This window comes from Hemiscyllium ocellatum, chromosome 32 (genome assembly GCF_020745735.1).
Source record: "Hemiscyllium ocellatum isolate sHemOce1 chromosome 32, sHemOce1.pat.X.cur, whole genome shotgun sequence".
In the NCBI taxonomy this organism is placed as follows: Eukaryota; Metazoa; Chordata; class Chondrichthyes; order Orectolobiformes; family Hemiscylliidae; genus Hemiscyllium; species Hemiscyllium ocellatum.
In genome coordinates, this window is record NC_083432.1 from 4,185,606 (window position 1) to 4,202,789 (window position 17,184).

At 46.1% G+C, this 17,184-nt stretch overlaps 1 protein-coding gene across 1 annotated transcript in view; it reads left to right on the forward strand.

The window, feature by feature from the left end:
• Positions 1-17,184, forward strand: part of ace (angiotensin I converting enzyme (peptidyl-dipeptidase A) 1) — a 162,640-nt gene that overhangs the window by 505 nt on the left and 144,951 nt on the right. The gene's annotated exons all lie outside the window — the stretch shown is intronic.

Sequence of the window (17,184 nt, forward strand, 5' to 3'; positions counted from 1 at the left end):
CACAGTGTAGGATCAGCTACTTAACACAGGGGACTGCCTTCTCTACTGGGGACACACTTTAGATATTGTACACTGACCAGAGACAGGAAAACGCTACAGTTCAACGGGAACAGCAGAGCGGGATAACTTTCACACTCTCACTGGGTTTGTGGATATTTAAGAAAGGTCCCAGTTTGTATCTCATGTCGATCGTGTACCTCTGATGCTGCACTCACCAGCTCTCTCCCAGGCACAGGGAGTCCCACTGATCCCCTCTGTCCGGGGGAGCCAGGGCTCCAGTCAGTTCGAGAAAGGAGATCTGGGGAGGGTTTCCCAGAGGAGACGGGGAGGGGGAGTATTCCATGTGGCTTCACATCTGCAAAGGGTTGGGGGGAACGTGGAGAATCTGAGAGTCAGGATAGAGACCAGGGTCGGGCTGGGAGGTGCTCTGGGAGGGGGGGTGGAGACACAGATGGTCAAAGTGTTGGCCTGAGCAGTGACACAGTGTGAGGCTGCCTCACTGAGTGGGCGAGCATTTACCAGCCTCACTCACCACCTACCCCGGGGGGGCCACTGACCTGTGCTGCTTTGACCACTGCCAGGCCACACGCGGGCACTGTCCACACGTGGGCACTGTCCACACGCAGGCACTGTCCACACGTGGGCACTGTCTACACGTGGGCACTGTCCACACGTGGGCACTGTCTACACGCGGGCACTGACTACACACAGGCACTGTCCACACGCGGCACTGTTCACACGCAGGCACTGTCCACACACAGGCACTGTCCACACACGGGCACTGTCCACACATGGGCACTGTGCACACGCAGGCACTGTCCACATGCAGGCACTGTCCACACGCGGGCACTGTCTACACGCGGGCACTGTCCACACGCAGGCACTGTCCACACGCGGGCACTGTCCACACGCGGGCACCCTGCCCTCATCCCCCTGGCCATGTCTGAACCACTTGGTCATGAGGAAGGAAGCTCACTCTCTGTAAAGGGGAACTGGCTGAAGATTCTCTGGGCCAGAGCCAGTAACTGAGTAATCAGGTCTCCCTCTCTCTCTCTCTGCTGTTCCAGAGAGGGCCAGACCACACACTGTGATCAAACTGCACGAGGTCATTCTAACCAAACTCCGACAGCAGAGTATGACAGGGAGATGGGAAAGGATGTTCAAACAGACAGCTGACCCAACTCAACCAGACTCCATCTGGGGCAGATGAGAATGACCCTAGGATGTTGGTTTCTCACACTGGGTCACTGTGTTACCACAGTGGGCCACAAGGGCAGCCTGCACACACAACAGTCCCTTTTGCAAAATGTATTCAAGGAAAACGTTTGCCTGAGCAGTAAGGCATTGTGTTCAGAACTAATGACAAGGGCAACAGCTGGGGTTTAGAGAAATGACATCTCCAACTCTCAGCATGAACAAGAGCTTTCACTTTAGGGTGTAGACTGCACAGGACACCGCTGGATCTGCAGACAGCATCTTCCACCCCTAACCCTAACATACTCTGCCATCTTCTTTGTCACATCTGATGATAAGTTTGTGCATTGGAGCCAACTGGAAGATGACCTTTAATCTCAGAGGTTTCTATTGCTTGGTGTCCTCCTGGCTTCACAGTCAGCAGATTCCAAATACCCACCGAGTACCCACCCCCTCATCACTGCACTCCACAACACTCCACTGCAGGACTGAGAGAGTGCCACACTGTCGGGGGGTCAGTGCTGAGGGAGTGCCGCACTGTCAGAGGGTCAGTGCTAAGGGAGTGTCACACTGTCAGAGGGTCAGTGCTGAGGGAGTGCTGTACTGTCGGAGGGTCAGTGCTGAAGGAGTGGACACTGTCGGAGGGTCAGTGCTGAGGGAGTGCCGCACTGTCGGAGGGTCAGTGCTGAGGGAGTGCTGCACTGTCGGAGGGTCAGTGCTGAAGGAGTGGACACTGTTGGAGGGTCAGTGCTGAGGGAGTGCCGCACTGTCGGAGGGTCAGTGCTGAGGGAGTGCTGCACTGTCGGAGGTGCCATGTTCTAAGTTGAACATTGACCTAATACCTGTTCTTCCATGTCGGACAACAGAGGGTTCCTTGTCTGTTTTAAAGAAGCAGAGGACCATTTCAGTGGGTCCTGGTCAATCTGTATCTCACAATTAACAATTCAAAAACAGATTGTCCAGTCATGTTCGCATTGCTGGTTATCGGAGCTTACTGATCACAACTTCCTTTTCAAAAACAATTGAGAGGATATGGACTCCATTGGTTAGGTCCTCACTTATTAGCCATCCCTAATTGGCCAGAGAGCAGCTAAGAGGCAAACTGACAGCACTGTGGGTTTGGAGTCTCATATTGGCCAAACCAGAGGATAGTAGATTTCTTTCCTTCAAGAACATGAGTGAAGCAGGTGGGTTTTTACTACAGTTACAGTGGTCGCTACAAGACTAACTTTCATTTCATTCCACATTTTTATGTAAATTTCACCAACTGCCTTGATCTGATTTGAGCATTAGCTTGAGGTTCTGAATTGTCAGTGACAATACACTAATGCCACACCTCCCTCCTTACTGCATGCCCTAACATCCAACAGATCAAAGCGCTTCATTGTCTCTGAAGTGGTTAGGAATCATGGAAGATGCTATGTAAATGCAAGATTCCTTTTCTGGAACGCCAGTCCAGACCAATAGGATGCAAGCATGGTCTTGGCTCCTGTTTCAGGACAATAATATGAGCTCAGGCCAGGCCCCCATCACACAACTTACCCAGGACTTGGTATTAAATGGGCAAAAGTGAGGACTGCAGATGCTGGAAACCAGACTCTAGATCAGAGTGGTGCTGGAAAAGCACAGCAGGTCAGGCAGCATCTGAGGAGCAGGGAAATCGATGTTTTGGGCAAAGGCCCTTCATCAGGATGATGCCTGACCTGCTGTGCTTTTCCAGCACCACTCTAATCTTGGTATAAAATGATCCGGCTCAATTTGGCAGACAGAACCTGAGTAGGAATGAGGGAATGATAATGTTCCATTCACCAGATTTCACTTCACTGAGAGTTAACAAATGCTTTTGTCTCACAGGAAAATGACCAAGGACTCCCATTTCACACTGAAAAAAATAGTTACATTTATATAGCACCACTCACAACCTCAGACCATCCCAAAGTGATTTACAACTGTTTAAAGTGTAGTGACTGCTCTAAACAGGAAAACAGGACTCTGGACTAGGCCTTGAACTCCACCTCAATGACTCTCTGATAAGGTTATCACAACTGTATGATAAATATTACAGGAAATTGGTGGAAGATCAATATTTAAATGAAATTTTATTCACTTCAAGGATAAGCAAGTTGCATATCAGTTCCATGGAAAGAACATTGGCCTGGACTGTGTAACTGGGTCCAAAGAAAAAGTCCTTCATGACTTTGGTAAACTAATTAGCTCCATTATGACTTTGTTAGATCACTGACCTCTTACACATCAATGATTTTCTCCCCTTCAGGCATGGGCAGGCTACCCTTCACTGATTAAGCTCTGGCGTATCCCCCTCACCTGTCTCACCTTTCCAAATCTCACTCTGCTCCTTTGAGGCAACACCTGAGAATTACTCAGAGGGTGGTGAGAATATGGAACTCACCAGAAGACAGAGTGGTTGGAGCAGAATGGGGTAGCTGGATAAACACATGAAGGATGCGTTGACAGATGGCTGGGAGGAGGATGGATCAAACAGAGAGACCCAGATACTCGGGTACATTGTGGATGGACAGGGTGGTAAAGAAGGTGGTTAGCACATTTGCCTTCGTTGCTCAGACCACTGGGTATAGCAGTTGGGAGGTCTTGTTGAGGTTGTACAGAAGGCCACTTTTAGAGTACCATGTACAGTTGTGATAACCCTGCTATTGGAAGGATGGTATTAATTGGAGAGGGTTCAGAAAAGATGTTGCTAGGACTAGAAGGTTTGAGTTATAAGGAGAGGCTGGAACACTTTTCACTGGAGTGTGGGAGGTTGAGCTTATAAAGGTTTCTAAAATCATAAGGGTGAATAGGTGATAAGGTGAATACCAAAGTATTTTCCCTGGGTGGGGGGGTTCAAATCTGGGGGAGGGCATATTTTTAAGGTGAACAGAGAAAAATTTAAAAGCGTATTGAGGGGCAACTTTATCACACAGAGGGTGGTGCGTACATGGAATGAACTGCCAGAGAAACAGGTCGATGCAGGTACGGTTACAGCATTTAAAAGACATTTGGACAGCTACATGAATAGGAAAGGATCCGAGAGCTATGGGCCAAATGCAGGCAATTGGGACTGGTTTAGTTTGGGAAACTTGATCAGCTTGGACCAGAGGGTGTGTTTCTGTGCTGCCTGCCTCTATGACTTTGAGGATTAGCACCAGTATGTCAGGCCAAATGGGAGAAAGTGAAGACTTGCAGATGCTGGAGATCAGAGTTGAGAGTGTGGTGCTGGAAAAGCACAGCAGGTCAGGCAGCATCCCAGGAGCAGGAGAATTGATGTTTCAGGTCGGATGAAGGGCTCCCCTCCCAAAACAACAATTTTCCTGCTCCTCGGATGCTACCTGACCTGCTGTGCTTTTCCAGCACCACTCTCATGTCAGGCCAAGTGGCCTATTTCTGTGTTGTAAGTTTGAAGTCCTACATTACAAACATTAAATTGCTTGTCCGTACCCAAGGCTCAGTATCAGACTATGTTTTATCACACTCCTGTGAATTCTCTTGTCTTACTTTGTGACATTAAAGTTACTATATGAATGCAAGGTAATTTAGTCGTTAATCAAGATGATAAGGTGAACGAGGATCTGGTCATAGACCCGCTGTGGTGAACTCTGACCTTTCTGATCCTTGGTCAAGGCAACCATTGAGATCTGTGGGGATTCCCACTGGGAAAGAATCAGAAACCCAGCACAGTTGAAGGGGGAAAGCAAAATATTGCCGATGTTGGAGATTCAAAATTAAAGCAGGAAATGTTGAAAATACTGAACTGGTCTAGCAGTTTCTATAAAGTGAGAGGAACAGGTTAGGGTCAGGATTTTACACTGTGCTCAGGGCAGTGAGGTGGAAGGTTGAGGTTGAAATGGGTTCTGTACCCACACTTATTAGCAGCTGAGTAACGTTGCCACAGGTAGCCTACTGACTAACTACCTCTTGGCCTGTTTTGTTACCCTCTTGTTGTGTCTGGGAGGGAGGCCTGAAACCAAATGGGACGAGAGAACAGGTAATGGTTCTATGTTAATTGAGGAGTAGCCGTGTGTGAGAGGAAATATAACTCTATCTAGAAATGTCAAGTGTATCTAACCACCATGAAATCTCTGGAATTTAACACGGTGTTCTAATTGACAGCACAGGCACCTCCGGTACTTTACACCCAATCAGCAGCTTGGAAGCCCTGGCAATTCTCCCACAAGGAGACATTCAGCTGCCAGGTAACATGGGGAATGCTGAAGGTGAGAAGGGAATGTCCTTTGAGGAGATCATTGTGAGCCTAGTCTTGGGTGAAGAGACCTTTCCTCAGGCCGCCACACCTCGAGTGGGCCTCCCTCATCCAGTTGCCATGGTAATGCACTGTTTAAGCTGACAGCCTCCTCACAACGGTGGGGAGGGGACATATTAATTTAGATTTAATTTAGATTCCCCACAGTGTCAAAACAAGCCCTTCGGCCCAACAAGTCCACACCAACCCTCTGAAGAGTAACCCACCCAGACCCATTTCCCTCTGACTAATGCACCTAACACTATGGGCAATTTAGCATGGCCAATTCACCTGATCTGCACATTTTTGGACTGTGGGAGGAAACTGGAGCACCCGGAGGAAACCCACATTGACACGGGGAGAATGTGCAAACTCCACACAGACAACATAGAGAGATGGTGAGGGCGAAATCACCACACCATCTGTAAACTGACACCAGCTCTTCAAAAGTATCCTCTGTTTGAGAGCCTTCAATCCTTGAGATAAGCAGCAAGCTGATCCGAGACGCCCTGGCTGAGCAATTGCACTGGGGGCAAGCTGTCCTCCCACAGATTGTGTCTATTTCAGCAATTCCCATTACCCAGGCCACAAAGTTTCTGGTCAAATTTTCATGGGAGAGGATGAGACGTCATTGAGCTGCTGGTTCAACAGCACGTTATCAAACCTAATTCGGAGTCATTCATATCCGGACTGAGACCGAGACCATGAAATGAAGACTACTCCAAAACACTTTGTGCAACCATTCACATTCACATTCTTTTGTCCATTAGTTTAGTGGAAGGTTCACATTTTTATCACTAAATCCAAGCTGTCCATCTCAAAGCTCCTACTCAGCCCATAAGGACGCTGAATAATGCTGAATTTAAACTGAGTGAGGAATAAGTGAAGTTTCTATTCCTGAAAAGCCCCTTTGCTGGATAAAAGAGGAAATATTTCACACTGCATTAGTAAACACGCAAACTCATCAAACCTGTTCTCCCCTGACATTGGGTAAAAAATGAGGTCTGCAGATGCTGGAGATCACAGTTGAAAATGTGTTGCTGGTTAAAGCACAGCAGGTTAGGCCCGGCTTATGCCCGAAACGTCGAATTTCCTATTCCTTGGATGCTGCCTAACCTGCTGTGCTTTAACCAGCAACACATTTTCAACTCCCCTGACATTGCTCAGGCTCTGATTTCAGGGTTGCTTTCATTCTTTGGGTGTGGAGCCCCAGTTACTCAATGACTTTTATTGTTTATTTGTAGTTACTGGTGAGGAGCTGGGGGAATGTAAACAGTTTGCTTGAGCTGCTACAGTCTTTGGAGAATAGGGAAACCCACTCAGTGTTTGGGAAGGATTTGACCCAGAAACACTGAGGGAAAAATGATACATTTCCAAGGCAGGAGGATTTTTTTGTTCCCTTGTGGAAAGTGAGCATCGCTGGCTGTGCCAGCGTGTATTGCCCGTCCCTAGTTGCCCCTTGAGAAGGTGGGGGTGAGCTGCCTTCTTGAACTGCTACAGTCCATGTGCTGTAGGTCAACCCACAATGCTCTTAGCCCTTAACTGTCCTTGAGTAAGTAGGCTGTCTGACAGTATTCCTGTTAATGGGCTGGGCATTCGTCTGACTGAGACAAAACCGTAATATGATTGAAGAAAGAGAGAGACGAATCAGTTCAGAATTGGAGGGTCACTGGAAGAGAAAGGTAGAGTGCAAGTCATTGAATGAGTGAGAGATGTTGACTGAGAGGCAATCATTGAAAGTTCGGTGGCAAGAATGAATGAATCAGAGATGGTGAGTCAATGTGCTTGGAATTCTCTGAATTTGTGTGAGAGTTTAATGAGCACTGTAATCGCCAGGATAATTTCACCAGGAGGAGACAGTGAGGTTTGCAGATGCTGGAGATCAGATTTGGGAGGAGCAGGAATGATGAAGGGCCCCGGCCTGAGACATCGATTCCCCTCCTCCTCGGATGCTGCCAGGCCTGCTGCTCTTTTCCAGCAACAGACTCTCAACTAATTTCACCAGGAGGTTTACCAGCACGATCAGATCTTAAACAGCTGCTGTAATGTGGGAGGAATCTCAGCCTTTCTTCAATGAGATAGCTTCCACTAATCTCTCCAGGAACGCAGATGTCAACACGTGTGTCAGGTTGACATGTATCTGAGAATTCTTTTTTCTTTTCTATCACCTGATGAAGGAGCGTCGCTCCGAAAGCGAGTGTGCTTCCAATTAAACCTGTTGGACTCTAACCTGGTGTGGTGTGAGTTTTAAGTCTTCCTTTTCTGCTCCTGTTTATTGGGTGAAGCCAGGGACTGTGAGGTAGCTGAGAAAGTGGAAGGAATTCTCCTGTAGGAGCCTCAGAGATGATGATCAGCTGATATTTTAATAGCTCCTCAGTTAGAGGGCCAAGGTAGTGTGAGGCTCCACGCTATGGGAAGGATGTTACGAATTTAAAGAGGTTACAGCCCATATTCACTTGGGGCCTGTCCAAGTACATGCAAAACAATTCAGAAACATTTCACTTACCAACAGAACAATGCAACTCACCAAATAATATAATGGAGGTGATTAAAACCGGGAAAGAAGGGGATAAGGTGGACAAAGATGGATTGTTTCTAAACATTAAAGGCCCTGAAGGAGAGACCAGAGGAATGATATAAGTTTGATGGGAGCAGTAGAAATGATTTCACACAGAGGAAGCATAGTCAGGCTATGCAGTGCCCTTTCAGGGTAAGCAACTGAGGCAGAAACAATTTTAAAACTCTACATTAAATTATACAAGATGGATTCTAGGTGGAGTTGGTGGGATATTGGAACCAGAGGGGTTATAAAAGTTAGAAACTTAGAAAGGTTTGCACATTAGCAAGGTAAGTTCAGACATAGACTCACTGGCCAAATGACTTGTTGCCATGTCAATATTATGGCATTATTCCAGAGACTGTTCCTGGCACTTTATGGCAATTTCCATCTCGACCAGTAGGTAGAATTTGTGAAGGATTGTTTGAATCAGTCACCACCCTTTAGGCCGATGATCGGTCAAGGATACCTGCTGTATAATATCCATAGAAGAAGTCCTGTTCTTAGATACCAAGAAGATTAATTATACAGTAGCAGTATGTATAAATATATTTGGCTGGTGTCATTACTGGGGCATTAAGAAGCTGGGACAGGATCAACTATCCAACTAAATACTAAACTCCTGACACTGCCCCCAGACTGTGTCTAATCAGGGAGCTGTTGTGCCACATACATTAACCCCATCAGAACCGCAACCTTATAGTCCAATAGTGTCGACATTGTTTCAGTGCAGTGTGGAACTTTATCTCCAGCATTAGGTATTTAAATACAAAGGGCTGGTGTGTGGACACAGAATAGAAGATGAAACCCAAATTTTGCAGTGAAAATACAGAAATGACTGGAAAATTACTTAGCTGCAGACCAAGATGGTGGCAGAGTACGTTTCCATAGCCAGAACTCGTTCAGTCTGTCCATTTCTTTCCTCTTCGTTTTACCATCTGTCCTCGGGCAGCACTGTCGCTAAGGCTGGGATGAAGGTCAGCGCAAACTCCTGGCCTCAGCATGGATTCAAAATCCTAACCTCAGTGTGGACCCAGACTCCTGGTCTCAGTGTGGACACAGACTCCCGGCCTCAGCATGGACATAGACTCCCGGCCTCAGTGTGGACCCAGACTCCCGGCCTCAGTGTGGACCCAGACTCCCGGCCTCAGTGTGGACACAGACTCCCGGCCTCAGTGTGGACATAGACTCCCAGCCTCAGTGTGGACCCAGACTCCCAGCCTCAGTGTGGACCCAGACTCCCAGCCTCAGTGTGGACACAGACTCCCAGCCTCAGTGTGGACACAGACTCCTGGTCTCAGTGTGAACCCAGACTCCTGGTCTCAGTGTGGACCCAGACTCCCGGCCTCAGTGTGGACACAGACTCCCGGCCTCAGTGTGGACACAGACTCCCGGCCTCAGTGTGGACACAGACTCCCGGCCTCAGTGTGGTCTCTAACTCCCGGCCTCAGTGTGGTCTCTAACTCCCGGCCTCAGTGTGGTCACTAACTCCCAGCCTCAGTGTGGTCTCTAACTCCCGGCCTCAGTGTGGTCTCTAACTCCCGGCCTCAGTGTGGTCTCTAACTCCCGGCCTCAGTGTGGTCTCTAACTCCCGGCCTCAGTGTGGTCTCTAACTCCTGGCCTCAGTGTGGTGTCTATCTCCCAATCTCAGTGTGGTCTCTAACTCCCGGCCTCAGTGGGGTCACTAACTCCCGGCCTCAGTGTGGTCTCTAACTCCCGGCCTCAGTGTGGTCTCTAACTCCCGGCCTCAGTGTGGTCTCTAACTCCCAGCCTCAGTGTGGTGTCTATCTCCCAATCTCAGTGTGGTCTCTAACTCCTGGCCTCAGTGTGGTCACTAACTCCCGGCCTCAGTGTGGTCTCTAACTCCCGGCCTCAGTGTGGTCTCTAACTCCCGGCCTCAGTGTGGTCTCTAACTCCCAGCCTCAGTGTGGTCTCTAACTCCTGGCCTCAGTGTGGTCTCTAACTCCCAGCGTCAAGATGACGCCCAGCGCGATCTGCTTTTGCTGGACTGTAGTTCTGAACTCTTATTTCTCTGAATGTCTAGTTTATTGTTGTATTTTTTTATTTATTTTTAAAAATATTTTCCTAATAATTTACACATAGGAATCCGTATGTTGGTACCTAAGGTGCTGCCATAAGTGGCAACTTGTAAATTATTCACAGGACTCATTTGTGTGTATGTGACAATAAAGCTAATTCTAAAAGTCTTTACAAGACCTGGAAAAAATATAATGTACTGATTGGGGTACGGGCTGGAGATTGGAACTCAGTAAAGCAGATCCTTCAGTTACAGAGTGTAGTGAGATGGGGCACAATCTGCACGCTTCTGTCACTCTTTACTTCTATGAAAATACCTTGACTAAATAGTGGCTTTTTGCTCATTTATACACAGAGGATTTGTTGAATATCAACTAAATGCCCTAGTGACTGATAATCAGTGTTACTGTCAGGATTTATGTATCCCTGGGGCACACTCAGCATCTAATATTGAGAGAACGAGCAACAGTGTGATATTTTAACACTGGGTGGTCTGAAGTTAATGGATTGGGATGTGATGACCAGCTAGGAGGTACCAAAGGCAATGGTGAAGATTTTGATCAGCGACTGAGTTGAGGTTTTGCTGCAGTTTGGTGATATTACAGAGATTGAAATGGATAGTCTTAACAATGGCATGAGTATATGAACGGAGCTGATCATTTGTCGAACATTGTGGCGTACTCTGTTGAAGATTGCTCAAACCTTGTGCTTGTGCGTTTGTTTTGCGTTATTATGGGCAAAGTGCTGAATGAGGCCTGAGGAGCTGAGCCTGATTGAGAATCTGGATTTTATCGCTAGTCTAGTTCTGGCTATGGGTTACTATTTGAATTTCTCTGGAGATGTTAAAGCAGACTCCAGCAATGTTCACGGTGCAGATAATGTCTTGGATGTTGACCACCATGTTTGCTGACACACTGTAGCACATTTCAGAAATTAAGGAAGGGAACTGGCAGGTTCTCAGAGCCAGCACCAGAGCTTCCAGGAGAAGACGACCAGAGGGTTTGCATTGCCCTTTAACCCCAGGAAGGATACCACCTTGTCCTTCCAACCCTTTCTCTTTGTCCTCAGAATCAGAGGGCTACAGTTTTGAGTCCCACCCAGAACCTGAGCACAAAAGTCAAGGATAACCCTCCAGTGCAGTATTGTAGGAGCACTGTATTGTTGGAGGTGCCATCCTTTGGTTCAGGCATTAACTGGATTCCAAATTGCCTGTAAATCACTTTGATCACAAAAGGTGCCACACAAATGAAAATCCTTCTGTTGTCTTCCTGAAGTAGCTGAAGGTCCTCTGTCAGTTCATCACATTGATCATCCAACTCTGGGAGATGCCTTGCACACATTCCACAGAACAAGCCCTTCCTTTCAGGGTGGTGCTGAACACGGTGCACATACTCTTAAGGCAAAGTCATCAGAGAATTTTCTCATCGACTTGCCTGTCACAAAGATCGAGACCATCCAATTGGCCAACACTATTAGCAACTGTCCTTTTCATTGGGACTTGTTTCAGGGTAACTCTGTGCCCAAGATCCTGAACTTGGATCTATTTATTGTTCTTCTCCTATCTCCCATTGAAAGGTTTGCAAAGGTGAACCGATCAAGAGTTTTATTCTCTGAGAAGGGTCTGATGATGAGAGATTTCAAGGTGTGAGGGGCAACACCTGAACAGTGCAAACCAATTCCCAGTGAAGAGGAACGAGGAGAGGTTGGAGGGTTAGCAGTTCAGTTTGCTGCTTGGTTTTTTGGAGTGTTCATATGATTTCTTTAAGTACAGAGTATCACTGGATTAGTTGTCTAGAGGTCTAGGCACTGGGGTCGTGGTTCAGGCACTGGGGACATGGTTCAGGCACTGGGAACGTGGTTCAGGCACTGGGGACATGGTTCAGGCACTGGGGACATGGTTCAGGCACTGGGGACATGGTTCAGGCACTGGGAACATGGTTCAGGCACTGGGGACATGGTTCAGGCACTGGGGACATGGTTCAGGCACTGAGGACATGGTTCAGGCACTGGGGACATGGTTCAGGCACTGAGGACATGGTTCAGGCACTGGGGATGTGGTTCAGGCACTGGGAACATGGTTCAGGCACTGGTCTCGGTTCAGGCCTAGGTACTGGGGACGTGGTTCAGTTCCCACCAGAGCAAATGGTGCAATTTAAATTCAGTCAGTATAAGTCTGGACTATAAAGCTGGACTCAGTGACAATGACTGTGAAATCCATCATTGTTTGTTGTAAATCCTATTGGATTGACTAATGCTCTTTAAGGGAAGAAAATCTACCATCCTTACCTGGTCTGGTAACTCCAGTAACTTCAGATCCATAGCAATCCTCCAGTAACTGTCTTTGAAATGGTCAAACAAGCCGCTCAGTTCAAGGGCACTTGGGGGTGGAGAATAAACGCTGGCCCTGTCAGGACTACACACATCTCATGAGAATTAAGGAAGAAAAGATCTTGATATTATTTTGCACATTAATTTACTGGGATCAGTGTGACGGCACAGCTTAGAGAGAACTTGGTGCAGTCGGTGAGTTGGTTTGCACTGTTCAGGTGTTGCCCCTCACACCTTGAAATCTTTCATCATCAGACCCTTCTCAGAGAATAAAACTCTTGATCAGTTCACCTTTGCAAACTACCGTTCCGTTTTCAACCTATCATTCCTCTCCAGGGTCCACGTCTCAAATCAGCACCCACTTTTCCTTAAATTCCATGATTCTTGCTGATTAGGTATAAAACTTTGTTACTGAACTGAACTGGAACTCTGCCGTGTCAGTCGTGACATTCTGTGTGACAAAGGTAAATGTGCCCTTCTTATTTTTCCAAACCTACCTTCAGCCTTTCAAATGCTTTACCATCCTCCCCAGGTCCTCTCCACCATTATCCAGCTGAGTAGGTCAGCTCTCGCCTGGTTCCATTCTTATCTGATTCCTGATGAAAGGCTTTTGCCCAAAAACATCGATTTTCCTGCTCCTCGGATGCTGCCTGACCTGCTGTGCTTTTCCAGCACCACTCTAATCTTGACTCTAATCTCCAGCAGCTGCAGTCCTCACTTTCGCCCCCATTCTCATTTACCTGCGCCAAGCTGAGTTATATTTCTATGTTTTTGTCCGGTTTATGTTTCTTGCTGTTTTCTGTACGAGAATTTTTATAGCTCCATAAGGTATTGACTGGATAAATTATACTTTTATGTGTTTGTTTTTTATTTGGAGCCTGGTCATGACCCAGAAGCTGAATTGTAATCTTGTGTTTTGAATATTCATTTCGCATTTGCATTTGTTCTAGATGTTCTTCAAAAATTACTTAGAGAGGTCTGTACTCGTTGGTTTTGATTGTGGACTTAACATTTAAAGCGATTTGAATTATGTATGTGAAGATTATGTTATTAAATTAGATTGTGGATTCCATCCCCTTTGGATGTGAATTAGTTTGTTTTTTATAATTTGTGGATGGAAGTTAACCAGCTTTCAAGATCCAATCCGGGCGCAATTGAAGCTAATGTCATGGCCCTGTTTCAGTAATGAGAGCCCAGATGGAACCTCAGTGTAACATCTCACCCGAAAGACTGAACTTCCAACTGTCCAACCTTCCCTCAGTACCATTTCTCTCGATTTTGTGCTCAAGCCCCAGAAGTCAGCTTTGAATCCATGACATTCCGACCCACACGGAGCGCTACCAGCTGAGCTACAGCAAACACAAATGTCAGAACTGGCCAATAACAAGGAGAGAACATTCTGTATCTGATCAAAGGTAGCTGCGATTAAGTGGCAGGTGACGATAATGTAATGGAAGCGTTTGCGGGAATGGAACAAGAGACAACACGACTTCCAACCCCAGCTGTTGGTAAACAAACTGCTTCTGAGCTGGAATTGCTGGGCTCAGTGTTCAGTCCAGGAAGCTGTGCAAAGTGAAAACAAGTTTTACATTTCTCACATTTCAGATTAACCTCCTTGGAACATTGTTGGTGGTGAAGGGCAGAATTGGACCTATAATTAAAAACACAACCTGAACTGACAAAAGAGAAAACTTATCTTGGCAAACTTTATTGCATTTAACATCGAACTTAGAACATTACTGCACAGTACAGGCCCTTCAGCCCTCGATATTGCCCTGACCTGTGAAATCAATCTGAAGCCCATCCAACCTACACTATTCCATTGTTATCCATATGTTTATTCACTGACCATTTAAATACCCCTAATATTGACAAGTCTATTATGGTTGCAGGCAGGGCATCAGAAGACCTTACTACTCTCTGAATAAAGAAACTACCTCTGACATCTGTCCTATATCTATCACCCCTCAATTTGAAGCTACGTCCCCTCAGGCTAGCCATCACCATCTGAGGAAAAAGGCTCTCACTATCCACCCTGTCCACTCCTTTGAGCATCTTATACATCTCTATGAAGTCACCTCTTAACCTTCTTCTCTCCAATGAAAACAGCCTCAAGTCCCTCAGCCTTTCCTCGTAAGACCTTCCCTCCATACCAGGCAACATCCTGGTAAATCTCACTCTGAACCCTTTCCAAATCTTCCACATCCTTCCCAAAATGTGGTGACCAGAACTGTACTCAATACTCCAAATACAGTCACACCAGAATTTTGTACAGCTGCAACATGACCTCATGGTTCCAAAACTCAATCCCTCTACCAATAAAAGCTAACACACTGTATGCCTTCTTAACAACCCTATCAACCTGGGTGGCAACTTTCAGGGATCTATCTACAAAGACTCAGAGATCTCTCTACTCATCTACACTACCAAGAATCTGACCATTAGCCCAGTACTCTGCATTCCTGTTACTCCTTCCAAAGTGAATCACCTCACACCTCACATTCCTTCAGGCAGTAACAGGGAAAGTAGGCAATGCTAATATATTAGATGTTACATATTTAGATTTTCAAAGGATAAGGTCCCACATATTAGACTCAGGAATAAGACCAAAGAGTATGGATCATGACCAGGGGCAGAATGGATTGCAAGCTTTCAAGACAGAAGACAGGGAGGGAGACAGGACTAGTTACACAGTAACTGAAAGTGAGATTCTGCAAGGGTCAATGCCAACACAGCTATTCACAATTTATGTTCGGTTCTGGGATCAAAACACAATTTCTGATTTGGTGATTGACACCAATGTTTCTTTTTGCTGGGATGAACGAGGTGGACTACAGCAAATTATGAGCATAATAAATTGAAGAATGGGAAAATAATTGGCAAGTGGAGTTCAATGCAGATTTTACATTTTTGGTAAGAGGAATATGGAGGTCCCTGGTTAGTTGTAAGGTGCCAGTCTCGGTGTGGTAGAGGAATAAAGGAATCTTGGACAATACATACATCACTCAAAGGTATGTCAGGTTGATAAAGCCACCAGAAAATCCAACAATCTTCAGGCATTCTTTCTAGAAGGCTAGCATTGAAAAGTAGGAGAGTTATTGTGGTTCTGTTCGCCAAGCTGGGAGTTTTTGTTGCAAACGTTTCATCCCCTGTCTAGGTGACATCCTCAGTGCTTGGGAGCCTCCTGTGAAACGCTCCTGTCATGTTTCCTTCGGCATTTATAGTGATTTGTCTCTGCCGCTCCAGTTGTCAGTTCTTGCTGTCCGCTGCAGTGGCCGGTATATTGGGTCCAGGTCGATGTGTTTGTTAATAGAATCTATGGATGAGTGTCGTGTCTCTAAGAATTCCCTGGCTGTTCTCTGTTTGGCTTGCGCTATAATAGTAGTGTTGTCCCAAACTAGCGGGACACACATCGACCTGGACCCAATACACCGGCCACTGCAGCGGACAGCAACTGACAACCGGAAGCGGCAGAGACAAGCCACTATAAATACCGAAGGAAATATGACAGAAGCGCTTCACAGGAGGCTCCCAAGCACTGAGGATGTCACCGAGACAGGGGGCGAAACGTTTGCAACAAAAAGTCCCAGCTCGGCGAACAGATCCACAACAACAAGCACCCAAGCTACAAATCTTCTCCCAAACTAGGAGAGTTATTGTTTATGTACTTTGTTAATATCATTTGTTGTACATTTGGGTTTTTGGATTCTGCATTAATGAAAGATTTGGATTTTTTCTATTAATAATGTAATAGTTAATAATTTTTCTATGAATTAATAATGTGATTAATTAATAATTAACCAGTATTTCTGTGACCATAGTGATTTATTTTTAAACAGTTTGTGACCTAGCTTTAGAATTTGAGTTGATGTGTACTGCAGTAAGAGCTTACAGCTGAGCAAGAAGGGGTAACACAGTAGCACAATGGTTCACATTGCTGCCTCACAGCACCAGGGACCCAGGATCAATTCCACACTTTGGCTACTGTCTGTGCGAAATTTGTACATTCTCTCTGTGTTCTGTGTGGGTTTCCTCCGGGTGCTCCAGGTTTCTTCCCACAGTCCAAAGATGTGCAGATTAGGGTGGTTTGGCCATGCTAATTGCCTATAGTGTCCAGAGATGTGTTGGTTAGGTGGGTTAGCCATTAGGAATGCAAGATTATGGGGTAAGGTAGGGGGCTGAGTCTGGGTGGGATTCCCTTCAGAGGGGGTGGTGGGGAGCCGATGAGCTGAATGGCTTGCTCATAGAGATTCTGTGATTTTATAGCAAGGTACAGTTAGAAGTAAACAAAATAAAACCAAAAGAACTGCAGATGCTGGAAATCAGAAATGAGCGGAAATTGCTGAAAAAAACTCATCAGCAGGTCTGACAGAATCTGAGGAGAGAAAGCAAAGTTAATGTTTTAGCTCCGGTGATCTGCAGAGTTTGTCCCACAATTTCAGTTTTTGTTAGCTCCGGTTTAGAAGGGCAGCCAGTTGCTTTGAGAGAGAGTTTGCCCTTAGTTTTATTCTGGATTTTGAACTGTGCTATAAATTGTTTGGGTGAAAAACGATTCATTATTGCTTCTGAGAGGAAACAGCAAGAGTAAAATTAGATCAGCTTAGAATAAAGAATTGCTGATAGTTTGAGACCAGAAATGTTTGAATAAAACTCTCAAGAGGCTACTGAAAGGCCAGCAAATTTAGGTTCGAGTGTATGACGAGCTCTGGGAAGAAACTATCTGCTATTCGAGTTATCACAAATGAGTTAAATGCAGTGAGTTGTTAGACACTGAGACTCTGGTGTCGGTATTGTATGATTGGTATCTTTG